The sequence below is a fragment of the Prionailurus viverrinus genome, chromosome X, assembly GCF_022837055.1.
Source record: "Prionailurus viverrinus isolate Anna chromosome X, UM_Priviv_1.0, whole genome shotgun sequence".
In the NCBI taxonomy this organism is placed as follows: Eukaryota; Metazoa; Chordata; class Mammalia; order Carnivora; family Felidae; genus Prionailurus; species Prionailurus viverrinus.
Window position 1 is genome coordinate 10,374,113 of NC_062579.1, and position 27,578 is coordinate 10,401,690.

Below are 27,578 nucleotides of genomic sequence, written 5' to 3' on the forward strand. Positions count from 1 at the left end.
AGGCCTGTTTTGGCCAACCTAGTCCCCATACCTGTGCTAGCCCAAGGGAAAACCCATTAAATTAACTAGCAAATGGCACTTATAGGCTTGGGAGTTGACGATCTCAGCATGAATGTGGACTGTGCCACTTAAGAATTGTGTGACCGTGGCATGTTAATTGGCATCATGGAACCTCAATTAAAACACAGATACTAATACTTAGCTCACAGGACTTTTTGGGTAAAGATTAGTTGGGACAATAGATACAAAAGCACCTAACATATACAGTTGGTGTGCAGTAAAATATTATTGATCTAATAGCCAAAAACTGGCAACAGCTCTGTCCTTGAACAGGTGAATGGTGAGACAAACCATGGTGCATACAGACCATGGAAAACTACTCAGCAATGGAAAGGAAGGAACTACTGCTACATACAGAACTTAGATGAGTCTGCAGAGTGCTGTGCTGAGAGAAAAAATATTCTAAAAGACTACATCATTATGATTCCAGTTATATAACATTTTTGAAATGACAACATTTTAGAAATAGCGAACAAATTAGTGGTTGCTAGGGGTTAGGGATGGCATGGAGAGGTGAGAGAAACGTGGGTGTGGTTATAACAGGGCATCATAAAGGAGTTTTGTGGTAATGAAACTGTTCAGTATCTTGACTGTGTTGGTGGATACACAAACCTACACATGAGATAAAATTTCTTAGAACTACACACACACACACACACACACACACACACACACACAAAACTGGAGAAATCCAATTAAATTCTGTGGATTGTATCAATATAAATGTCCTGGTTGTGATGTGTAGTATTATAGTTCTGTAAAATGTTACCATGGGGGGAAACTTGATAAAGAGTTGACAGGATATCTCTGTATTATATCTTACAACTTCATGTAAATCTACGATGATCTCAGTACAAATTTCAATTAAAAATACTACCCATCTGTAAGTATTACATTGGATTACAAGAAGCACTATTTAATAATAAGCTCAATTTAATAACTTAGGGAAAAAAAAGAAAGACACTGCCTCATTAAACCTATTTATAGATTGCAGAATAGTTCCTGACTTGAGAAATATTCCAATGTGTGTGAGTGTGTGTGTGCATGGAGGGGGAGAAATTACAACTGAAATCAAGGAAATATGATAGTTTCTAGCAGCTACTCTACCCTCCCCCAACTTCCATCTTCTATTTCTCTTCTTTCTGGTCTCTCTTCATATACCCAAGGCTCTCATTAAGCCTACTTCCCAAAGAAAGGAAAAACCAAGTCACACCAATGTGTTGCTGACTTGATTAGTTAATTAATTTACTGTTTCTCCTTCAACTCTGCCCACCCCACCACCCAAGTCATCTTTGAGCCATTGTATAGTGACTTGTATATAGTTATTAAATATTTGGTGAAGCTAACGAAAGGACTTTAAAAGGGAATCACTGCTTGGGGTAATTCGTAAGCTAGAACAATAACTCGGTCATGGTAAATTGTTCAGCACCTTGGCACCTGGTCGAGGAAGATAGTTAGGGATGAGACCTTTTCTGGCTCTGTTCAAATAGAGCAACAGAACTTCCTGCCCAGTCTAATCTCATCTACACACAAAGCTTGTCTTTTCCCAAATATGTGTTCAAGTTTTTAAAAAATCAGCCTAAAATTGTAAGGGCAAGTACACGTTGGGAAATCAAATTATCATTAACACAAATGTGACTTTTGGTGGGTGTTCTAGATCCATCAGATGATGATTGATGATGAGAATTTTGTCTTCTAATTCTAAATTTATGATCTTGCTTATACTATCCTGGGAAAACATTTTTATAATGTTGTATATTGTGTATTTGAGTTAATATTTAAAAATTTCTCTCCCTAGCTTCAAAATCCCCCACGGCATAATGATAATTAGCTTGAATTCAGATTTATGCAAAATGCAATAAAAGTAACTCGATATTTTAATTATTGGCAAACCAATTTTTATTTTCTTAGAGTAGATACAATTAAAAATAGAAGCCACAACTTCTGATGACTGTTTTTCAACTTAGATATTAGGATAATGTTTTAAAATATTGTCCAAATATGTTTTCCCTCTTTTGCAGGTAGTTTTTACTAAAAAAAAAGAAAAAAGAACTACTTGCTGTTCTTTTTTCATTAAGATTATGCCATAAGATTTAGGCCTGCTGTCCTGGGAGGAGGTAGATACAGCACAGGACAAATTAATCATTGCTTAGCTTTAAATTGCAACTGGATTTTTAAAAACCCTTACTGGGACACTAGTCTTCAAAGCCAGACTAACAAGGGAAAGAAAAGGATTTTTCTCTGGATTCCCAAAATTGGGCTTTTATAAGACAGAAACCAAAGCTCAGAAGGTTGACCATGGAAATGCCATAGAGAGGGAAGGATGAGGACACAGTGCAGGTGAGGGATGCTCCCTCACAGGAGAGGGAATGCTCTCCCAGTTCTAGGAGGGCAAGATGGTCACGGAAAAGAAGAAGCAAATGTCACCTTATCTCCCCATCCTTCCCACTCTCCAAATAGGGCATGGGGGCAGGAGTAAGGTCTGGTAGAAACACCCACATTGGCTTGGGAGAATCTGAAAGCACCAGGGTAAGGGGCCACCTCATCAGGAACATCCTGAATTAGTATGAACATCTCAGGGAAACCCATGGTAGCATTGTGTTTCATCCTCCTCGATAAGGGAGAAGTGAAAGAAGAGCAGCCTCGTAGTCTTGTAAGAGTTCCTGGGCCCCTGACTTGGGCATGGAAGCACTGAGAGGGCAGATGCACTCGAGAAAGCCTGAGGGAAACTTGCTGAATTTGGGGACCTTGAAATGGAGGTGATGGCAAGGGCCACAATGACCAAAAGACCAGCCACTCCTCAGTAGACACCAGGGCGGGATACCAAGCAGCCCGGTGGGTCAAGCCACCCCCAGAGAACAGCAGGAGGATGAGGCCATCCATCTTCCCTCAACCACAAAAATGTACCTAGTCACCATATTGGGGAAAAAAAGAGGAGGAATAGTCGTCCATAGGGAGGCAGAACTCTGAAAAACTGTGTAACTTTCTGAAAGAAGCAATTAAAGCCAGAAGAAACTGAGATGTATATAATTAGCATCCTCAATGAAGATAGGAGCTCAAGAGCAAGAAGGAAAGAAAGTTGTATTTCTGTACATCCCAGTGTGTAAGTTGTAAATATGCACCCTGGTATACTTTTTAAAAAGTATAACTTATCCAAAGAAGAATGGACAAAGGAGTTGTGGCAAAAGCTGGAATAATGAGTTGGAGATGCTGAGGAGGTGGGGCCTTCTTTTGCTCTGCTTGCCTGACACATTCATCTCCTGCTTGGCTCAAGGATGTTGACACACTGAGCCTGTTGCCTCCACAAAGCTGTAATTCACGTTCCTCAGGTAGGCTCCTCTCCACCAAAAGCCTCTCTGAAAGATGTCGTCTTTAGAGAGTATCTTCTTAGAGTGTCTATTTCAGAAGGCTTTCCCACTCCCCAGCCTGGTTGTAGTGGTCGTCCCTTGATGCATAACAAATCACCCCAAAACTTAGTGACATAAAACGACCACTTATTATGCTCACGGATTCTGTGGTTCAGGAGTTTGGACAGGGCACAGCGGAAACAGTGGGGCCTCAGAGGCTGATGGTGACTTGACAGCTGGGGCCTAGAATCATCTGCAGCCTTGTCCACTAAACATGCCTGGGACCGTAGCTGGGGTTGTTGGCCAAAAGTCCCGTACATGACCTCTCTGTGTAGCCTGGGCTTCCTCACAGTACGGTGGCTCAGTTTCAAGGAAGAGCATTCCAAGAAAGAGCAGGTGGAAGATATATCGCCTTTTCTAATCTGGTCTTGGAAGTCACACATCACTTCTGCATTCTGTTCGTTGAGGCAGTTACAAAGGCCCACCCAGGTTCAAGGGGAGGGAAAATAGACTCCACCCCTCGATGGGAGAGCAGGAAGGATCTGGAAAAGCATATGGAACTGGAAATATCATTAAGACCATTTTTGGAAAATATCATCTGCTTCACAGATCCGTTCCCTTTCTCAGTAGAAGATTAGAAGCCATTGGACACCCTTGACCCCATTTCTTCTTCACCCTGTCATTTTACCAGGGTCTTATTCCACATTCTTCCCGTTTTCCAGCCTCTTCCAAAAAGAGTATTCTTTTGTGTGTCTCAGGGCCCACTCTCCCCTCCATCCCCTTGATCCACCACTCCCCATCCAGCCTGCCACGGTTCTTCTCCTATAATAAAACCCACTTGCTTATGCAGGTCTCACATGGCCCTCTTCACATCCTCCTGCGAGAATTGCGGCTTGGGAAATTGATGCAAAAAATGCTGATAATCTGGCTACTATTACTGCTGTAAGAAACTGCCCTTCATCTCTGCCAGGAGTCTTGTGTCTTCTGCCAGCATCCATAAAACTGTGACAGGCTAGCTTGTTAGTTAGTAAGGATGGTAAAATCTTAGACCTTTTGCAGTTCCTGACACGTACTTTGTGCCAAGTGCTTTCACATACAATATAGCTAATCTTCACCATAACCCTGCGATGTATGTGTGAAGAGCCCCATCTTCTAGATAAGGAAACAGATTCCTAGAGGTTTAGAAACTTTCCCAACTTAGTAGGAAGGCTTGGATTTGAACTCAGGGCAGTCTGTTTTGAAAGCTGTGTTTTTCCACAGTTCTGTAGCAATCCTGTGGCTATAGCCACTATGCTTCAGGGAAAGAATGAGCCTTGTTTACTTAATCACCTGCTGCACAGGACAAAATCATTCCAAAAATAGACTTCTACTTGACTTGTGAAGTCTTTGGAGATTCAGGGCTATTTGAAACAAAAATCTGACTCCTTAATATATCTCATTTCTTTGTGGCTTTTTACATATATTTTCTCTGTTATTGCAAAATTCCACATGGAATTTGAGAATCTGGCAGTTGGTCATTTTTCTCAAGGAAAAGAAACATTAAGACATTTGTTCTTGGAAAAATCAATCTGTGTATGTGACATGTATACCAACACATATATACAATGGAGCAATCTATTCAGGATTTATTTTTATATAGAAGAATGCTGTTATGCAAATATACATAGACTCATTCTATGGTTTAAAGACATTTTCTATATGGAGAACAAGGAATGGCAGGAAGGAGAGGGGACGGAAAGAAAGAGACAGACTTGCACAGACACACAGAACAAATCTACCTTCCCTAGGCTCTTTTAAATGTCTTTGACGATTTGAAAGCATATTTGACATTCTAACTCCACCTTTAGAAGTAGAGCTCCAAATGCTAGTGAATACCTGTTGTGGCTTTTTGCCATCCACATTACTGGAATTCCACAGTAGCATCAGAGCCCCTTTATTGAAGAAACTGAATAAAATAAGCAACAACATCTGAAGCCCCCTAAACCCCAAATCCACTTTTAAAACTATCCTAGAGGGGCGCCTGAGTGGTTCAATCGGTTAAGCACCCGACTCTTGATCTTGGCTCAGGTCACGATCTCACATCAGGCTCTGTGCTGTCAGTGCAGAACCTGCTTGGGATTCTCTCTCTCCTTTTCTCTCTGCCCCTCCCCTGCTCACGTATGCAGTCTCTCTTTCTCCTCCCCCCTCAATAAATAAACATTAAAAAACATCCTGAAATTATTTCCCCCCTGGCATTGGTGATGACAGATCAGATTAATAGCGATGGTATGTCTTGCTGACTGCTACTCCACACTTTGGAGTATGGGCAGCTTCCAAGGCTCAGGTGCCAGGAAAATAAAAGGAAGGTCAGGGGTCACTTGGCCTCATACTTTAGCCCTGAACTCAAAAGCAACTGCTGAAGGCGCCACATGCTTTCCCATCCCCCTCTAGCCCATAGGCTCAAGTCTGATTTCACCATGTTCACCAGAGCCCCCTGGTTTAATTAGCATAACTGTGGCTGTGAGAGCACATGGCAAAGATTACGGTTTCCATGACCTCACTGATTCTGGAAAACACTGATATTTCAGAAAATATATGTATTCTTTCCTTCTGGGATTAAGAACAAATCTAATAACATACACAGGACGCCGCCTCTGAGTTTTCTCTTCCATCCTCCAACCCCCAAGCACTGATCCTCTTTTTCCCTTTACCACAACCAAATTCAAGAATCCATTTAAATGAATTCAGAGTTTAAAAGGCACAGACATGGGCTGCTTATCAGCACTCTACCCGATCGATGTGATCCATTGTCTCCTGCACCCCCCTTTTTGGAAATGACTATGCGGTGTCTAGCCTATAATGTGTAGGACCTACCTTTCCCCAACAATCCCAGTTGGGGTTGGTAACTTTTTCCCTATGTAATTCCCCTCTTTATGAGCTGCTGTAGTGGGAAGGAGCAAAAGGAGCTCCTCTTTAGCAGACTCTGTTGGTTTCCTGTACATATCTCTTGAACTCTACCATTTCAGAGTGTTCCCACTGACTTCCAAATGGCAGCATCTACATCTCTGTGCCTGATGGTTGTTTCTTGGACAGTGGGGCCGCTATGCTCCCATATGTGGCAGGCTTGTAGTGCCAAGGAATTAACACCCCTGAGAACAGCCTTCAACTGATGTCTCTTGGCTGTAGGGGTATGAGTGCCTCAGCTCCCTTTCCCCTCGTGTGGAGTAAATCTGAGACCTGTGTTTTACACCATTCCCCAGAGCTGCCTTATGGGATTAATTTCCAATTATCTATTGCAGATAGATGGCTTGATAACGTACTCCGTACTGGATGCCTTCCCTTCTCCGAATCACTTTTCCACTCTCCTATTCATGTTCCCCAAATCTCCCAAGTGAACTACTTGCACTGAACTCTCAGGAGAACCCAAACTCAGGTACCCTCTAAAAATTATATAATACCATTAAGGGAGCTTCCCTTAACCCATTCACTGAAAGAGCAAGGAAGCCTGGGTTAATGATTTTGATACCCTTTATAGGCTCCAACAGAGAAGAAACTCTGGCAGTTTCATATGAAGAAATGCATTAATTTTAGCTTTCCATTGATTACTTATACTCAAAACAAGTGAAGCAGTCCTGGTTGATTTGGATAGTTTTTAAGTGCTTGCTCACCGTTTGGCTTGTCTACTTTGCCCACTTTTGTGTCTCCCAGTAGATAAAGTCAAAAGTATTTCTGTGATGAGAATAGTCCATTGCCTTTATATATAAGGGGTCTGAGTTTCAATGACAACTCTCCCATTTATGGTGTATCTGGACATGTTTTAAAATTCTTTAGTTCAGTTGTCTCTAAATTCAGGGCAAAATGTCTATTAGGTTCTTCATTCATCAAATATTTTTGAGCACCTAGTGCATACTGGTTTTGTACTAGCTCCCTGAGGTATAGTCATGAATAGAGTTTCTTCCCTCATGACACTCACAGCATAGATGTTGTGGGTTCTGAAATAAGACAGCCGGGCTTCAGATTCTGCTTCCACTAGCTCCATGACCTCACTAAACTTTTGTTTTTCTTTGTCTACTGGGACCAATTTCCTCACAGGGTGTGAGAATTAATATCTATGGTCAAAGTAAAGCATACAGTACATTGTTCCCAGTATATAGGAAATGTTCAATTAGTGGGTAAGACATAAGAGGATCACAATAGTTAATATTTATTGAGTGTTTACTATATTCCAGTCACTGCTTAAACATTTCAAATGCATAAACTCGTTTAGGTCACCCAAGAACCTCTAGTGGTAGACACTAGTCTTTGCTATTTTTATCATCCCCATGTTACAAGAAAAGAGGTACTGAAAGGCCAGGTAGCTGGTCAGAGGTCACATAGCTAATATACAGAGCTAGGATTTGAAGCTAGCTGGTCTGGATGCAGAACCCACACTCTTAACCTTCCTCCTTCACTTCTTGAGGTGTGGTTCTTGGAGTAGCTTGTTAGAAATGCAGAATCCTGGGTGGACCCCAGATCTACTGACTCAGAATCTGCATTTTAACAAGATGCCCAGGTGATTCATATGCATATTACAGTTGGAGAAGGACTGCTGTACCCTATGCCAGTTGGCCTTTGATGACCTAAGGGCTTATATGCTTTTAGAGCAAAAGTCTAGGAATGCCTGAATAATAATTAATTAAGGTAATTAAGTAAAATATAATGTACCTTATCTGAAAGTCATTGGCGTATAGGTACTCAGTAAACACTAAAACACATACACACGCACATACACACACTACCCACAAACATGTCACCATTGTAACCTGAGCATATAGCAGTGACTTCTGTTCCTCCCCTACCGCAGCTGCCCCACAGGTGTCTCCAGTCCTAACTCATTCTGCATTGGCCATCAGCCATTAGGAATTATTGCTGACAGCCATGTTCCCTCTCACCTTGATGCTTCAGGAAGGAATTTGCATAGACATAATTGGCTTGTTTTGTTTTCTTCCCTTCTTTGTTGTCATGGTTACTCAGTTAATTTGCATCTTCAAGCTTCTTTCAAATTAACCTGAAAACCACCCACTGTCTCCTTCAGAGGCAGAGTCCTAATTCCCAGGGGTCTGGGTGATGGTTTTAGATGAAGGTACCTCCTAAGTAGAAACAAATTTTAAGATTCAGCCTGAAACCACAATTCATCTGGAGATTTCCTCTTCAGATCTGGTTGGAGCTCTGGATCTTGCATACATACATGTCTCAGTGGCAGAGATTGTGTCCGAAAGCAGAAAAGAAGTCATTATTGTAATGACTCACTGCAGAGACTGTAGGGAGAAGGCACACTTCTGGAGGCAATTCCATTTTTACAATGTGGAAAAAAGAAGTTTAACTCATTAAGCCTTTATCCCTGATGATGTCAGTCATAAAAGAAACTCAAAGTTCCTTGGCCATCCCTCACTTACTTACCCTAGTCCCTGGATTCCTGTTTCAGTCATCTGCTGTAACCAAACCACTCAAAAACTTAATAGCTTAAAACACCAACCATTTTATTATTTCACACGATTCAATGGGTTGAACAGGCTAACCTGGATTGTTCTTTTGCTCATGATGTCAGCTGGGGCAGCAGTTATCAAGGGGCTTGACCAGACTAGAATATCCAACATGGCTTGCTGATATGGCTGGCAGTTAATGCAGGCTTTTGGAAGAAAATTCCAGTGGACAGTTGACCAGAGTTCTTTGGTTGCCTTCCATGTATCCTCTCCATATGGCTTGGACTTCTCACAGAATGGTAACTGAGTCCCAGAAGGGAGTAAGTAGTCCAAAGAAAGAAGTACTCTTGGTCAAGGGGCAGCACTGATTCAGGGGGAGGATAAATAGGCTCTCTACCTCTTGATGAGCATGCACGGAAGGCAGGAGTTGGGGAATCCTTGGAGACAAGCTTACGCACACCCCTTCCTGACATTTTGGTCTATCTTTTCCCAATTCCTTAAACTTTTCTACTGCGTCCTCTGGACTTCTTGTTCGGTCATCAACAAAATTCCTTCTATTGTAAATCTCTTCTCTGCATATTTCTTTTACCTTCTTTCTCTATATGGAACCTGACTTTCCCTTGAGGACACAGCTTTTCCTGCCACCTTCTCAGATGGTGGCTATATTCTCTCCCGTGTTCCTCGTATCCCTAACCTGGAAGGTGGGATAGGTAATTTTCCTTGCTATTTCTTTCTTTTTTATATATATAAAGTTTTTTTAAAAATGTTTATTTACTTTTGAGAGAGAAAGAGACAGAGCGTGAGCAGGGCAGGAGCAGAGAGAGAGGGAGACACAGAATCTGAAACAGGCTGCAGGCTCTGAGCTGTCAGCACAAAGCCCGATGCAGGGCTCAAACTCATGGATGGTGAGATCCTGTCCTGAGTCATAGTCGGGCACCCAACAGACTGAGCCACCTAAGCGCCCCTCCTTGCTATTTAGTTCTAGTTTCCCACATCATTCTCTCTTGTTCCTCACTCATACCACCCCATACCCATATTTGAGTGTCAAGTCATCTGACTCTACCACCCACCACTCTTCCTGGTTACAGTCATCAGCCAACCCTGTGTCATTTTCTCTCTCTCCTCTAAAATTTCACTCTAATATTGCTCTCATCTTGATTCTTGGGGGTTTCCATATCATGTCAATAACCTTTCCGATGTTCTACTGTCTGTACTTTGACTTTCCTTCTTCTAGCAATTTTGTCTCTCTCCTCCTCAGCCACAAATTCTCATAACCATACAGTTGAATTCCTTCATCTCCTTCATAATCTCTGTTCTTCCAAGGCACCAAGTCCAAGCAGTTGTTTTGATTCTATGAAAAGTAGATTTGGGGCATTACAAAATTACCCACAATACCCTTAATGCAGAATTGCTTTAGCCAGTTTAGTTAAGAGCTGCTTAACAGAGATGAACAGTAACCCCCAATACTGTGCTCAACACTGGAATGAAGAAACCTGCTAAATCCGCTGGGACATAGTGTAGGACATAATGCAATGGGAATCATTTAGAGGCAAAAGGGCTGGGCTTGAGACCTACCTTTGTTTCTTGGGTGTTGTGGTTTGTTGGGCAAGTCACTTAATTTCTATGAGCATCATCAGTTTTCTTGTATAAAACTATGTAAGACATTCAGTTGAATCTACCTCATAGGATAGCTTTGAGGATTAAGTAAAATATATATGTGATATTCATTTGTAAATTGTAAGGGACCTTACAGTGTGATTATTTATGTTAACTTGTGCCAAAATTTTGTCTGAAGGATGGTGTGATAGCCACAGTTTCAATAAGAATCCCTCCATTTTCATAATAAATAAAGGTATACTTGAAAGCTTTCCCAGGGAGAGTTTGTTGTAAACTGGTTCTGAAAGATTTTGATACCTGTTCCTAATATCCAGTACTGTCACTTCTGTTCATTTCTGGGAAGCTCATTTTATGACAACTATCTTAGAGCTTTATTATATTTCTTTGAACAAACATTTATTAAGGGTATTGTATGCCAGGCACTGTGCTAGGTGCTAGATAAACTAGATGGGCAAAAATTGACACGGTACCTACCCTCATGGAGCCTTTAGCAGGAGTAATCAGTAGTCTCATAAGTGCAAGAAAAGCTGAAAAGAAGATGTACTCAATCCAGAAGGGCCTACATTAGGTAGATCTGATTTAGTCAGAATGTTGAGGTTTCCCTGAGGAGCTAAGATCTGATGGAAAGTAGGAATCAATTAGATGAAGAGGAGAGGAATATAAATTTCCTATGGATGCTAGAACACATTACCACAAACTTAGTGGCTTAAGACAACACAAATCTATTATCTATGGTTTTGGAGGTCAGAAGTTCTAAAATCAAGCTTTCAGCTAGACTGCATTCCTTCTGGAGGCTCTAGGGGAAAGTCCATTTTCTTGTCTTTTCCACCTTCTAGAGGCTACCTACATTACATTCTTTGGCCTTTGGCCCCTTCCTTCATCTCCAAAGCCAACAGCATAGTATCTTCCAATCTCTCTCCTCTATGACCTCTATTGTCATCATTGTATCCCCTTCTCTGATTCTGACTTTTCCGCCTACCTCTTTCTTTTATAAGGCCACTTGTGATTACATTGAGCTCACCCCAATAATCCAGAATGTTCTCCCCATCTGAAAATACTTAGCTTAATTACATCTACAAGGTCCCTTTTGCCATATAAGGTAACATATTCATGGATTCTGGAGATAGGACATGAACATCTTTGGAGGATTGATACCCTGTCTACCACAGGAGTATTCTAGGTGAGAGGAACAACATGTGCAAAAGCCCTGGGATTGGACAGAGCATTTCAAATAAAAGGTACTGAAATCAAGTCAGTGTGGCTGGAGCCTAGAAGCTACAGAGAGGGTAGGCCATGAGGAGACTGGAGAGATAGACAGGGACTATATAGGACCTTTTAGGCCATGTGAAATAATTTTGCCTTGAGCCCTGAAGCCATGGGAAAACATTGATAGGATTTCAGCAGAGAAGTTGACAGGTTCATATTTATACTAAAAAGATAAATTTTTTTGACAGAGAGAGAGAGAGCACAAGTGAGTAAGGGGCAGGGGAGGAGGAAGAGAGAGAGAGAGACTCCCATGAGGGGTGGGGAGAGAGAGAGAAAGAGAGAGAGAGAAGCAGGGCTTACCCAGGGCTCATGTTTTACCCGAAGTGGAGCTCGTGCTCACCCGAAGCAGGGCTCAAGCTCACTAAATCTGGGACTCAAACTCATGAACTGTGAGATCATGACCTCAGCCAAAGTCAGATGCTTAATGACTGAGCCACCAGGCACCCTGATACTGAAAAGATAATTCTGCTGCATAGTATGGAGAATGGACTGGAAGGGCTAGTAACTGAGGTGAACAATGATAACAGTTTGTACTAGCTGCAAATGGAGAGAAGTGGAAGGATGGGAGAGGTATATAGGAGGAAACTCAACAGAACTTGGTAATACTTGGTCATGAGGCTTCAGCAGAGGGAGGAGTGAAGGATGCTAAGAATAACTAATTGGCTTCAGTTCTGCATCCCCTGGATGGTGATGGTGTAATTCATCAAGATAGGGAATATATAATAAACAAGAACTAGGTTTGTTTTGGACACTTATGAATTTGGTTTGGATTGCTTGGTTTGGGGTGCCCTTGAGACATCCATGAGGAGGTAGAGGTCTGGAGCTCAGAGGGAAGCTCTAGGATAGAGAAGAAGTTCATGATCCATTATTATGTAAATGTCTGAGGTACAGGTTTAGATAAGCTTGTTTTAGGAAGATTGTGAAGGGGAAATGGTCAAGGGCCAGGTATTGAGGATCTCCACAATCTAATAGCTTGGTAGAAGAGAATAAACCTACTCCAGAGATAGAAAACTAAGAAAAGTAGTAAGAAGAACAGCAAGGTTTTGTTTCATGAAGCCAAGAGAAGTGAAGATTTTAATAAATAGTGAGTGGCTCACAATGATTAAATCTTTTATGAAGTCAAGTCAGAGGAGAATGGAAAATGTCAATTGAATTTAATGACATTATCCAGTAAATTCCTCAAAAGTGTAGGACTGCCTAAGCTCATAAATATATATATATATATTTCTGTTCTTGAGATGAAGAAACAGAGTTACACTAGAAGAAAATAACTTAACCAAGGTGAAATCACAGAAACCTGAACTGGGTGTGACCAGTTTCTGAATTTTGGGTATCTATAACACCAGACTGAGCTCATGGCCCTCCTCTTTTCTTCCTCAAGGTCCAAAGGAATTATAAGAAGTGCAGCCCTCTATACACAGTTGGCACTCAATAAATATCTATTGATTGGTTACATGAGCAACCCATGCATTTCTTCCTAACATATATTCATCTTGTCCACAGTAATTAGCAGTTCTTACCCATGTATTGCCTCAAGGTCCTGATTCATAAGCAAACAAAACTGTCCTATTCATTGAAGTGTGCTTTTTGTAAACCACAGTAGCTCTTATGTTCTCACATACCTGAGAGGTTATTTTCCTATTGTGTGCCCTTGGTAATTTTCTTCTTGTGTGCAAAATGTTTAGGAATAGTTCTTTGGGTGGACAAAATGAAAAGTATTTTTTTTAATTAAAGAAGGTATTTTCACTTTGGAAGAGATGGAGGTAGGGCACCAGGAGTTTGAGCTCCCAGCCTGGCTTGGAAAATCATCGTGAACTACCTTCCTGACAATTGCCTTTTCTTTTTGAAAAAATGGGCTCATGGCAATTGCTGCAGCAGAAGGCAACAAAGAAATGTTATGAAAAGAAAATGAAGCTCTGTGTGTGTGGGTGTGCGTGTGTGCGCACACGTGCATGAATAATTTGGTACTTTAAGAGTGAAGCAAATATACCAGCATTTTCACTCCTGTTTTTTTTAAAAAAAATTTTTTTTAACGTTTATTTATTTTTGAGAGAGAGACAGAGCATGAGCGGGGGAGGGGCAAAGAGAGAGGAAGTCTCAGAATCCCAAGCAGTCTCCAGGCTCCGAGCTGCCAGCACAGAGCCTGACATGGGGCTCAAACTCTTGAACTGCAAGATCATGACCTGAACCAAAGTCAGATGATTAACTGACTGAGCCACCCAGGCACCCCTTTAAAAAAAATAATAATGTTTATGTATTTACCATTTTCACTCCTACACTCAATGGAGCTGATGCACATATGTGCAAGTTGTATACAAGAATGTTTATAGCAGCACTATAGCCAAAAGCCCCAAACTGACTTAAAAGCCCCAAAACTCATTGTATCAGTTAGCTTCAACTGCATAACAAACAAATCTAAAACTTAGCAGATTCCAAAACAGGAACCTACAATGATTCTGCAGGTAAGCAATTTGGACTAGGCCCATTTGAGTGGTTTTTCTGCTCTGAGCTAAGTAAGATCAACAGAGTCTCATGTAAATCAGAAAACTTTCCAGCAGAATATAAACTATTTACTGGTTGTTGTCATAGGTTACTACATTTTGGGTTGTTTGCTATATAGCAATATACAAAGCTACTGTAGTTTTTAGTCTTAAAGGGCATAGGCAAGTTTCTCAAGTTCCTAGAGTAAAAGGTGTAGTAATTATTTCCCTCCAGTTTCCATTCCCCTTTGCTTAAAGGTAGACACATGTTCTTGAACACAAACAATGGTGGAAACTGCTGAAATTTTACTGGTTGAATTTATTTATGGGCTACTCTGAAATCAAATTATTTTCTCAAATGCAGTATCCTGCCAATTTATACAAATATGCTGCCTTTAAGCTTTATAAAAGCCTTTAAAACAGGGTTTCTCCACTTCAGTACTATTGGCATCTTGGACTAGATAATTCTTGTTGTCCTGTGCCTTGAAGGATGTTGAGCAGCATTTCTGGTCTTAACTCACAGATGCCAGTGGCAGCCCTCCTCCCATTGTGACAACAAAATGTCTCCAGACACTGCCAAATGTCCCCTAGAGGCACAGATGCTTCTGGTGGAAAACCACTGTTCTAGAAAACCTGTTCAGGAAACACCAACTTGGATACTACTCTGAAAACAGAGGAGTAATGATGAATGGGTGACAGTGAAGCAAGTGAACAGGTAGGGAGAAGAGGAATGGATGTTTATTTGGCCCCAACCATGCGTGTTGCTAATGTCATTAATGTCTCACAGCAACCTTGTGAAGAAGTAGCCATCACCTTGTCATGTAGACGAGGAACTAGAGGCTTAGGGAACATAAGTTAACATTTGACTATTGTGAGGTGGATCTGGTGATCCAGCCAAAGTCTGTCTGACTCCAGTACCCATGCCCTTACTACCATAAATCCAAGGCTACTTCTCACTTAAGTCAGGAAGAGTCAGAGATGTCCTGGAGCAATTGTGCAATAATGGCTGCTGGTCCCAAGGAGGGAACACAGGCTCTTCCCTAATGAGCTAAAAAAAGTCAGCACCCAAGGTCTGATGAGCATCCGCAGCAAGGGTGAGGCTCAGGCAGGATTCCAAAGCAGTATTTCACTCATCATCACAGCTTTAGGTCACAGAATCTTCTCTAGGCCCAAGTAGGACATAGAGGACTATTACCAGTTTAGGATAGGGGAAGTGTGGACAATTGAAACCCACCAATAATGCCCACATCTCACTTAACTCTGTAGTTCTCTTTAAATGATTTTTTAATCTTTAAAAAATTGAGTTAACATATTTTAACAGACAATGCTGCATACACATAATACAATGTTTAAAAGATGCAAAAAAAGACAATAAAGTATAAGTTTTCTTCCTATCTTTATCCCCCAGATTCTTATTTTCCATCCCATTTTTTTGTATATCCTTTCAGAAACACTCTATAGCCAAGAAAATATATGGATCTTTTAAATTAATGGCAGCATAGTATACACATTATTGATCACCATAACACTCCCCCTGCTTGCTTGCTGTCATGTGTGCTGTGTGTTTGTGTGTGTATATGCAATATACATAGGCAAAGACAGAGATGTCTGTTATGTCTGTCTATCTATCTTGGAGCACCTTTCATATCAGTACATGAATATCTGTCTCATTCTTTTTAATGTTGCCTAGTATTCTATATTAGGAATATGGCATAATTTGGTAAGAACAATCTTCTAGTGATAGACATTTATGTTGTTTCCACTCTCTTGCTATTACAAACAAAGCCACAATGAACAGCTCTGTACATACTTTTCCCACATGTGTAACTTTATCTGTTCACTCAGTTTTATTTCATAACCTTTCATTTCCTTCTTCTGCCTACAGTTGGAGGAAATAGAACATCTGAACAAATATCAAATATACAATTAACCTTGATAAATCAAGCCTCAGAAGTAAAAATTAAAAGGCGCCTGATCACACATGGTAAGTTCAATTATTATGTCACCTGGCTTCTGAGGCCCCAGATTCCTCATCTAGAAACTGCTAATGGAGGATGGGACCTCAGATATTCTTTAATGTGTCCTTCCCCCATGTTTTTGCGTTTAAGGCCATTGAGACCCCGAGATGCTTATAAATAGTAGAGCTCAGTTAGATTGAAATATTGGTCTTCCAAGTTCCAATTCTATGCTCTTTTTAAATACCCAGGCATGGTGCCTTTCCCAGCCCTAATATTTTGAAACTGAAAAAAAATTATCATTTAAGCCCCAAACAGATTGTGTCCACCTCTGCCTTCTAAAGTGGTAGCGTAATTCACAGCAATGAAGAACTAAGTCTCTGCTCTCTTCATGAGAGGGACTATGGAGTGAGGGAGGAGGCAAGGATAGATAGTTCAAAACCTCTGTCAGTGGAGTATTTGGCCCATTTTGTAACAAAATCTACAATAACGATGTGCAGCAGCGGCTGCCCACCTGAGTACAGGTGTAGAGTGCTAAAAGACTTTGCATAACATTGAGGGAATAGGATTTTCAGGGAGACCTTGAGATGATAATCCCCAAACCAGGTAAGCAAGGAGTTTTAGAAGACAAGCAGCAAGGCTAAAGAACATGGAGGGGTACCCTAAATATTTTATAAAGATGAAAATGTCTGATAGTCAATTTTAGGTTGTTTGGCCTTGTTGCAGTATAAACTCAGACTTTTAGTAAAGTCAGCTTTACACACAAATGTCTTCAGTGAATGGTTCTAGGATTGTTTCTTCAGCTCTACCAGGTCAGGTACTGGGTTGGTATTGTGTGATTCTCTGTTTTCTCCCTCAAATTGAAGGCTGCCATCGCCCTGTGTGAGCCACTCTTTAAAATACCTTAAAATTCAGGGTAGGAAGACGAGGAATGGAGAAAAGTGTTCTTGTAATGGGGAGAAGAATCTTTCCTAGGAGACTTTACCTCTCTTTGGCCGGAATTACTCTCATTTCTATACCTAGCTACAAGGTGGGTTGAGAAGTGAGTACCCCAGTACCTCACTGAACGACTTTAATTCATTCTTGAAAGCCCTGCCACTAAAATGGAAAGCTGTTGATTTTTTTAAAAATTCCACTAATTTTAATGGGAGAATTTACAATATGTTCTATCCCAATTCCAGATACCCAAATAATTTTCCCAGATAAGAAAATATACCAAGTAAAAAATGAAAAAAAGTTTCACAGGAAATTAAGAACAATTTGCAAGTAAACAAATATAGTTTGTACACAAAATGTAACATAGAAAAAGTAGACTCAATAAGAATGGTGGCGGAGAGGGTCAGGGAGTCATTCTTTGGAAGGTAAATTTTTTTGTCTACACCACTTGTTTCATCAGCTTTCCAACTTTGGGAAGAGGGTTCAAGGTTATTTTGTACTCTAACTGCATTTAAATATAAAGTTATAGCTTAGAAAGTAACCTTTAGTACAAAATAAAAGATAAACATAAGAGTGTTTTGAAACGTGTAAAATTGCACACACACAAAGGCTACAGAGATGTAGATGATACCTCTTCATCTACACTTGGTGTCCATGTGCAAAGCAGAACATTTTGGGCTCATTCAACATGATGGTCAATTCAAATGTGTTCCATATGATGTGCTCCGACAAGTAAATGTATGATGAGTAAAATTGGTGAGTGTGACTTAGCCTGAAACTGAAATGATGTCATATCGCCTCTCATAGTATATTTGTTTAGGATGTTTTGGTGGTGAAAAAGTCAATGTATTGGGGGAAAAAGGAGTCATTGTTCAAAAAGTGGTACAACTTTTCAAGAGCCATTATGACAAAAAGTCATTAACTGAGCAATCATCATGTGAGTTAAGTCTGTACCTGGAAAGGGGGAATGGAACTGTCTCAACTGGTTTCTCATTTATCATACTCACCCTCTAAGCCTGGGCACATTGCCAACCCAAACTAAATTAGAGTGAGTATCTTCTCCTAGAGAAGGGGGTGGCTATTGGATAGGCCACTAAGCGTGTCTGCCACAAGATATCTATTCCCTTTTGAGTTCCCTGGAAAATGTGCATTATGCAAAGAGGTAACTGAGGTTGGTAATACGACTTATATATAATTTTAATCAAAGAGTTAATAGGTCATTGTGGTTCTTAAAAATACTTCACTGGCAAGCAACTGATGGCCAGTTGCTTGTGCAGAGTCCTCAGTATCTCCGAGACAGACAATAACCACTGTCCACAGAAAAAGGAGCATTTGACACTTGTCTTGAAATCTGAAGATCTGTCTGTGGCATTGTCCCTCTAGCTACTCAAAGTGGCATGTACATTCTGCTTATCAGGCTTGGTGAAGCCCCCAGTGACCATCTCCTGATGGCATTCATCATGAGTATGAAGCATACTCCAAATCACTTTCCAGATGATCAAACTTGGAACTTTCTTTTCCTTGGACTTGCTGACTTTGAAATTGAGTTGTTGATTCAATGAGCCTTTACTGAGCATCTATTGTGAGTTAGGCGCTCTTCTTGGCCCTGCAGAAAATTCAGAGACAAACCAGACATGACCCTTCCCTCAAAGAGCTTATGGTCTAGTAGAAGTGATGAGACATAAATAACAATGGCAAAAGGTATAAAGTGGTATCTATACCATAAAAGTAGGACAGAAGTTGTTTCTGTAGAATAATTAGGAATATTTAGCAATATCCTTAAATTTTTTCATGTCTGTGAACTAATCATTTAAATATATTTAACCTAGGGATCCCTGGCCCCCTAGGAAATCCACACATGAGCTTCAGGTAAATTTCCTTAAAGTGTATGCAAAAGTGTGGTTATGTGTTTGATTGCATTGTTCTTGGGAGAGGATCCTTAATTTTGTCTAATTCTGAAATAAAAGCATTGTTAAATTCACTACAATACTCCCACTTCTAGAAACCTATCTTAAAGAAATAGTCAAACATGTAGACAAAGATTTATTATTAGGGATGTTTATTGTAGTATTATGTATAATAGCATAAAATTGGAAACAACTCAGATATTAAACAACGGAGAATTAGTTAATTATAGTACATCTGCACAATGAAATTTATGTTCCTGTTGAAATGAGACATCAAAAAATTAACAACATGGAAATATGCTCATGATAAAATGTTAAAAAAATACTGGATCCATGGTATGTTCTTGATTATGTTTCTTTTAAAAACTCATCAGAAAGGCTAACAGGATAACACAGGAAAATGTTAACAATGATTATCTCTCTGTGTTGTGGGATTGAGTGATATTTTTCTTTAATCTTTTCCATATTTCTCAACTTTTCTGCAATGAGCACAGATCACTTCACACATGAGAAAAAAATTAAATTTATGTAAAAACTAGTAGAAATGTGGCATGGCAGTTCTTCAGTGAGATCTCTTTTATTGGGGAAATCAGAGGCCTCTTGGAGGAGGTGGCCTTCAAGTATAGCTTTGAATCATGGCTACAGCCTTGACCTTCTGAGGAGCTAGGGGAGGGCAGTCAAGCTGAGTGGTTGAAGATGTCAAGGGTTGAAGGAGAGAGAGCTCCATGTAGAAGCTGAGATGTGGTCGTGACCTAATCACTCCCCTGAGAAGTCCTGGAGCAGGGAGGGCTGGCCCACGTTCAGACAAAACACCATTTTTGAGTGAGGGATGACTCCCAGGGCCTCTTAGGACCCCTGAGAAGTGGCCTACTGTCCAGAGACCCTCTGCATTCTGTGATAGAAAGTTCAACATGGGGTTACACTGGGTAAATTATGGAAAGATAGGAGCAATCAAAAGTTTGGCAGGTGGACTTTTTTCAAGGGATTAGCCAGAAATTCCGAGAGTAGGATTGTAAAAGTCAGGGAAGAATAGCGAGAAAGCAAAAATATATATGTTTCTTTGTGATTTAAATTGTTTTGAAGCCAGATGTCTTAGTGTGAATCTGTACTTTTTAATCCCTTATATACCCAGAAGAAAACAAAAGCTAGTAACAGATTGATTAATGCCATATGGTATAAGATTACGCTGCATAATGTTTGTTAGTACAATTTACTATTCTACATTAGTTTAACAAGGCAATATTTTTTGAGGAACTGATTATACATTTTGACTCATTAATTCATTTGGTGAATAACACTTAAGAAATGAATGCAAAAAGGAAAAAAATAGCTTTTGTGTAAAGTAGCTATTTTTTAATAACAGAAGAAAAAATATTATAAATCTGCTTATACAAGAGTTCAAGGGTACTTAAATATATTAAACAAAAGAAATGTATTATTGCCACAAAATCAACAGTTTATAGTTTGATAGTTGTATGGATATGTCAGTAAATTCAAGTTAGGAAAAAAGATCACAAAACTAGTATGTATAGATTGGTGGCATTTTGTTAAAACATATTTGTACAACATGGGGCCACAGTCTTAAGAATAGTAGATGCTATAAGGTTAAATGGAGTTGGGGGTCTATGCTGAATGGTTTAATTTTGACAAGGATCATCCCCATTTCTTTTTATGATCTCCCCTCTACTGAGGGGTTAGAAGCCTAGAAGCTACATCTCCTAGAATCTCTTGCCAGCCAGCTTCCAGGATAGAGTCCTGATAAGAGGCTTCTTTGCAAGATTTGAAAAGTAGAAGAGAAGCAGAGGCCATTAAGACAGCAGCAGGAAGGTGTGTGGGCTTTGCCAGACAGTAGATGTGAGGTTTTTCAGCAGCTTTGAGGCATTCACCTGTACAGTACCCCGTTCAGTGAGGCAGGCAGCTGAGACAATTAATGGCAGCTTCCTACAGTTCTAGCAAGTTCCTCACTTCTTTTTTTTTTTAATTTTTTAATTTTTAAAATGTATTTATTTAAATTCAAGAAAGTTAACATATAGTGTAGTATTGGTTTCAGGAGTAGAATCCAGTGATTTATCACTTACATGTAACACCCAGTGCTCATTCCAACAAGTGCCCTCCTTAATACCCATCACCCATCTGGCCCATCCTCCTAATCCTCCTCCCCTCCAGCAACCCTCAGTTTGTTCTCTGTATTTGTGAGTCTTTTATGGTTTGTCTTCTTCTCTGTGTTTATCTTATTTTTCCTTCCCTTCAGTTCTTCATTTCTTAAAAGCTAGGGGCAGCTTTTCCTGATCTTCATTCCCAAACCCCTCCAATGGTTTTTTAAGCATCTAATTTTCAGAATTACATCCTTTTCTTCTTTGAATACCTAGTTTCTGGTTTCCATACCAAACCCTCATTGATATAGGGTCTTTATAATTCCTTTGTTTGCTTGCCATGATAAAATTGATTAAGCAGTTGAAATATATATTCAACCATTACCTTATTATGTCCTTATAGGTTAAATATGTTTTAAATATATATACCATATATAGTTTTCCTACCTGGATAAATTATACAATACCTCTCCTACCCACATCACTATTTTTGTAATCTCCAGAATATGCTCCTTATACAAAATGAGAGGAGTGGATCAACAATTGTCATAAAACTAAGAAAGTGAAAGAAAATCTTGTCACTTCAAAATACTTATTGTTTAGCTTGAAAATATAATGATTGTGTGTGTGTGTGTATTTTGTAAGAGATTATGTAGATCCATTTACAAATTGGTATGAAAATTTTCTATTTCTATCAAATGAGTAAGTCAAGATTGGGACTATTTATTTATTTGACTAAACGTAATCAACATTGCTTTTACAAAAAAAAAAAGATGCTCAGACTCTGTACTAGCATGCATAGTTACCAAAAGAACATAGTATATATATGTATATACATAATTTGTGTGTGTATATACACATATATCAAATATACATATGTGTGTGATTTTGTTCTTGTAGAGATATGGAAATGTAATTGAAACAATACCCTTTGGCAACTTTAAACTTCACATCTTTTCCTTTGCTTCCTCAAAGCCATTTCATTCTACCACAGGAAAAACATGAAACATGGAGTCCAACCAAGCCTGTAATGCTGCCCGCCAGATGCAATAGACTCTTTGCATGGGCTGCTATCTCAAATGGCAACAGGGTTATGGTAGACTATTTACAAAAGTGGCCACAATAACTCCTGTCCTCTTAGCATGCACTCCCTTTTACAATGTGACTTTGTAAGAATTCCCATCATGATGGGGCGCCTGGGTGGCGCAGTCGGTTAAGCGTCCGACTTCAGCCAGGTCACGATCTCGCGGTCCGTGAGTTCGAGCCCCGCGTCGGGCTCTGGGCTGATGGCTCAGAGCCTGGAGCCTGTTTCCGATTCTGTGTCTCCCTCTCTCTCTGCCCCTCCCCCATTCATGCTCTGTCTCTCTCTGTCCCAAAAAAAAAAATAAATAAACGTTGAAAAAAAAATTAAAAAAAAAAAAAAAAAGAATTCCCATCATGATATGGAATCTACTTCTCCATCCCTTGAATCTGGGTTTGACCATGTGACTTGCTTTAACCAGTGGGGTATTAGAAATCATGATGGAAACAGTGATCTAAGACATGCTTCTGCACTGGACTTATCCTCTCTTGCTGTTCCTGGAACCCTGAGAACCCTATTATGTGAATAAACTTCAGCTGGCCTGCTGAAGATGTGTGGCCCAATTACACACATTGTCCCAACCAACAGCCAGCCCCAACCATCAGACATGTGAGTGAGGCCACCGTAGACTGAATAGGCTCTTGTCAGTCCTTTAGCTAACTGCAGCTGTATGCATAAGTCCAGGTCAGACCACTAGAAGAACTGTCCAGATAATCCCAGGCCAAACTGCTCACCCACAGAATCATAAGCTAATAAGTGTTTGTTGTTTTAAGCTGTTAAGTTTTGGAGTGGTAAGAATTAGGCCAAGTATAAAGTTGTGAGCCTGGGTCAGAACTTGAGTTCCATTCCCTGCCCTGGCTCTACCAAATAAAATAAAAACAAAAACCATGATGAGGATAGCCAACTACATAAATTTATGACCTCTGCCTTAGAGGAAGGCAAACAAGACAGAAAATGTTGAAAACTCTTTTTTTTTCTGTTCTAATTAGAAAATTCTGACAAATGAGTAGCTCATCACCCAATTACCACCAAAACTCAATGAAGTGAAAATGATTTTGATTCATTGAGAAATTTAAGGAAATAGAAATGAATCAGAGTCTGCATTCTTTCTTCATCAAGACTGCCACAGTTTTGCCTGAAAACAGTCCATCAACCAGCCTTGCCATAGGCTTTTGGAACCCACCACCACCCACTCCGATTTTCCTCAAGTTTAGCCATTCTTGGACCCACGATAGGCCAGGAACATGGTTTTGTTTTGTTCACTAAGTTCTCTTTCTCTGCCAGTTATAACTAAAGTAGTGACAAAATAGAAACACATCCATGGGAATATTCTTTCCCCAAATAATCTCCCTCACCTATCACATAACTTTCCCCAACAGTTCATCTTGATAATTATATAGCCAAAGATTCAAGAAAGTTTGTCTTCTGCAACACAGTGATCACTTTCTTGGAATAAGCACAGTGGTCTTCCCAACTGGAATGAGTCATCTTGTGTCATTCAAAAAGGGGAGGGGACCATGCCAGGTGCCAGATGAGAGGAAGGAGGACAGGGCTCCCTTCCACCTGCACTGACTCTGCCCCATTTTCACGTGGTCACCAGTGCAAGATCTGTGGTCAAGGTTGATACTGATATTCTTTTTTTTTTCTTCTCACAAGACTCACATGTTTTTCTCATCTTCTAGAAGGCAGGAATATAAGGTTTTGTTCTGAATTCTGCAGAGTTGTCGGGTACTGGCCCAACCCCAAAGGTAGAGGGAAGCCTCCTTCAGTTGTCCCTAAAGACTGAGAGCTGGTTCAGAGCCATGTTTCAAAGCAGACCAGCCATTTATGGTGCCTTCAAAGTAGCTATACTCAAAATCTATTTCTTCTCACCCTACAACTCTATCAGGTGAATTGGTAAGGTCACCTCTATATCAAATTGTCTTTGGAGATATAGATTAAGGGATAAATGAAATGTAGACAGACATTGGGTGGACTTACTTCAAGATATTCACCTCTTTGGAAGTATATAGCAATACAGGCTTACCTGAAGAAGCAAGAAAAATTTCAAATACACAACCTAACCTTATACCTAAAGGAGCTAGAAAAAAACAACAGCAAATGAAGCCTAAAGCTATCAGAAGAAGGGAAATATTAAAGATTAGAGCAGAAATAAATGATGTAGAAATAAACAAAAAAACCCAGCAGAACAGATCAATGAAACTAGAAGCTGGTTCTTTGAAAGAATTAATAAAATTGATAAACCCCTAGCCAGACTTATCAAAAAGAAAAGAAACAGGACCCAAATAAATAAAATCATGAGAGAGAAGAGATCGAAATGAACACCACAGAAATATAAACAATTATAAGAGAATATTATGAAAAATTATATGCTACCAAATTGGACAATCTGGAAGAAATGGATAAATTTCTGGAAACATATAAACTACCAAAACTGAAACAGAAAGAAATAGAACATTTGAACAGATAACCAGCAAAGAAATTAAATCAATAATAAAAAATCTCCCAACAAACAAAAGTCCAGGGCCAGACGGCTTCCCAAGGGGAATTCTACCAAACATTTAAAGAAGAGCTAATGCCCATTTTTCTCAAACTGTTCCAAAAAATATAAATGGAAGGAAAACTTCCAAACTCATTCCATGAGGCCAGCATTACCTTGATTCCAAAACCAGACAAAGACTCCACTAAAAAGGAGAACTACAGGACAGTATCCCTGATGAAGATGGATGCAAAAACTCTCAACAAGATACTAGTAAAACAAATCCAACAGTACATTAAAAAAATTATTCACTATGATCAAGTGGGATTTATTCCTGGGCTGCAAGAGTGGTTCAATATTCTCCAATCAATCAATGTGATATACCACATTAATAAAATAAAGGATAAGAGCCATATGATCCTCTCAATAGATGCAGAAAAAGCATTTGACAAAGTACAGCATTGATTCTTGATAAAAAGCCTCAAAAAAGTAGGGATAAAGGGAACATACCTCAACATCATAAAGGCCATATACAAAAGACCCACAGCTAAAGTCATCCTCAGTGGGGAAGAACTAAGAGTTTTTCTTGAATGGTCAGGAACAAAACAGGTATGTCCACTCTCACCATTGTTATTTAACATGGTAATGGAAGCCCTAGGCTCAGCAATCAGACAACAAAAAGAAATAAGAGGCATCCAAATCAGCAAAGAATCAAACTCTCACTATTCACAGATGACATGATATTCTATGTAGAAAACCTGAAAGACTCCACCAAAAAATTGCTAGAACTGATACACAAATTCAGTAAAGTCACAGGATATAAAATCAACATACAGAAATCTGTTTCATTTCTGTACCCCAATAATGAAGCAGCAGAAAGAGAAATCAAGGAATCGATCTCATTTACAATTGCACCAAAAACCATAAGATACCTAGGAATAAACCTAACCAAAGAGGCAAAAGATCTGTACTCTGAAAACTATAAAATACTTATTAAAGAAATTGAAGAGGATACAAATAAATGGAAAAACATTCTGTGCTCATGGATTGGAAGAACAAATATTGTTAAAATGTCTATACTACCCAAAGTAATCTACACATTTAATGCAATCCCTACCAAAATACCACCAACATCTTTCACAGATCTAGAACAAACAGTTCTAAAATTTGTATGGAGCCACAAAAGACCCCAAATAGCCAAAGCAATCTTGAAAAAAAAAAAGCAAAGCTGGAGACATCACAATTCTGGACCTCAAGTTATATTACAAAGTTGTGGTCATCAAGATAGTATGGTACTGGCACAAAAACAGACACATAGATCAATAGAACAGAATAGGAAACACAGAAATGGACCCACAACTACATGGTCAACTAATCTATGACAAAGGAGGCAAGAATATTCAATGGAAGAAAGTCTCTTCAACAAATGGTGTTGGGAAATCTGGACAGCAACATGCAGAAGAATGAAACCAGACCACTTTCTTACACCATACACAAAAATAAATTCAAAATGAATGAAAGACATAAATATGATATAGGAAACCATTAAAATCCTGTAAGAGAACACAGGCAGCACACTTTGACATCAGCTGTAGCAACTTCTTATTAGATTCATCTCTGGAGGCAAGCAAACATGAACTATTGGGACTTCATTGAGATAAAAAAGTTTGTAACATGAAGGTAACATTGAACAAAACTAAAAGGCAGCCTACAGAATGGGAGAAGATATTTGTAAACGACATATCTGATGAAGGGTTACTATCCAAAATCTGTAAAGAAGTTACCGAACTCAATACCCAAAAAACAAATAATCCAGTTAAGAAATGGGCAGAAGACATGAATAGGCATTTTTCCAAAGAAGACATCTACATGAAAAGATGCTCAGAATCACTCATCATCACCAAAATACAAATCAAAACTATGATGAGATACCACCTCACACCTGTCAGATGGCTAAAATTAACAACAAAGGAAACAACAGATGTTGGTAAGGATGTGGAGAAAGGGGAACCCTCTTACACTGTTGGTGGGAATGAAAACTGGTGCAGCCACTGTAGAAAATAGTATGGAGGTTCCTCAAAAAGTTAAAAATATAACTATGGCCCAGCAATTTCTCTACTAGGTATTTACTCAAAGGATACAAAAATACTGATTTGAAGGGGCACATGCACCCTGATATTTGTAGCAGCATATTCAATAATAGCCAAACTATGAAAAGAGCCCAAGTGTCTGTCGACCAATGAATTGATAAAGAAGATGTGGTGTATACATATACAATGGAATATTGCTCAGCCATGAAAAAGAATGATATCTTACCATTTGCCACGACATGGATGGAGCTAGAGTGTATTATGCTAAGCAAAATAAGTCAGTCAGAAAAAGACAAATACCATATGATTTCACTCATATGCAGAATTTAAGAAACAAAACAGATGAACATAGAGGAAGGAAAAAATGAGAGAGAGAGAGAGAGAGAGAGAGAAAGAGAGAGAGAGAGAGAGAAAGAGGCAAACCATGAGACTCTTAACAATGGAGAGCAAACCGAGGACTGCTGGAGGGGAGGTGGGCGGGGGATAGGCTAAATGGGTGATCAATATTAAGGAGGGCTTCTGTGATGAGAACTGAGTGTTATATGTAAGTGATGAATCACTAAATTCTACTCCCGAAATCAATATTACACTATATGTTAACTAACTAGAATTTAAATAAAAACTTGAAGCATTAAAAAAAAGATATTCATCTCTTTAAGGATTCCTCTCATAAAGGAACTTCACAATGTATTAAATAACTGGAGGCAAGGTTAGGAATGAACTTGGGCAGTGATGAAACGGGAAAATGGAAATATATTGCCTGTGACATTGCTTGTATTCTTGCCTGGAATTCTGATCTAGCTCTTGTATAAATATTTAATTCTTA